Here is a 1105-nt window from a genome sequence, read left to right on the forward strand (position 1 = left end):
TTCCAACCGCTAACCTCGGTGCCCCTGCTCCAGGTGGTGTCCACATTACTTCTGCCCCTGCTTGTGCTGAAGGTTGGCCTCGTGTAGTCCCCTTCGGCGAGCTGCAATCCTTGGCTCACTGCCCAGTTGAGGAGTTCTTCGCCTCTTGTGCTGTTTTCAGCACTGCCCCACAGTCCATGTTTGGCGTTGAAGTCGCCGGCCAAGATCCATTTTCCGGTATACTCCTCCAGGTACTGGGAGATGTATTCTATGTTGGGTAGATTTGCCCCTCCGGGTTCCTCGTATACGTTGGTGATGACTACGTCGCCTATGTATACCGAGGTGATGTTCTGGGAAGACATGTTTTCTATCAATGTCGCCTTAATGGTGTCCTTGATCCATGTCTCCGTTTTCGTCCTGGGTCCTTTGCTGTACATCAGCCAACCTTCCCATGCCGTCGTTTTAGGTGTCGGTTCTTGGATAAGGACTATATCAAATCCGCCTTCCGACGCCTTTTTCCTCATCAGCGCTGTTGCACTGACACCTTTCCCAGTGTTGAATTGCAGGGTTTTCAGCATCCGTAGTCTGTTATTCTTCGGTTGTCCTGCCTTTTCCTATTTTGTTGCGGGCAACTATAGTCGGTTGCCTTGTGTTTTAATTCTTCGGTCTTTGTTTTCCCGGCTCTCACGCAATTAATGCACTTGTGCTCCTCTGTTTTGCAGGAATTGCCCTCGTGTTTTTCTCCACACTTGTAACAGGCCGGTTCTGTCGCCGTGCAATTTCTATGGCTGTGCCCGTAGCGACAGCACCTCATACATATCAAGACACTGGTCGTTTCTTCGACCCGGTATCTTAGCATGTCTACGATGACTGTGCGCTCCTTCATAATTTTGCTGAAAATCTGCGGGGCTACTTCTAGAATCCAGTTCTGCCTCTGGAATTTGCTGGTCCACGGGATATTTTTAATGATTTTGATATGCTTTGCCTCCGGGTGTTCTTCAATCAGCGTTTTTATTTCCTCGTTTTCATTTATTATGTCCTGTATTATTTCCTCGCCCTTTACATTACTGGGAAGACCGATTAACTTAATGCGAGGATTCAGCCTGACGCCTTCTTTAATTTCTGC

The sequence above is a fragment of the Rhynchophorus ferrugineus genome, unplaced genomic scaffold (assembly GCF_030347505.1).
Source record: "Rhynchophorus ferrugineus isolate W39M unplaced genomic scaffold, kcgeb_rfMv2 rfM528, whole genome shotgun sequence".
NCBI classification, from domain to species: Eukaryota; Metazoa; Arthropoda; class Insecta; order Coleoptera; family Curculionidae; genus Rhynchophorus; species Rhynchophorus ferrugineus.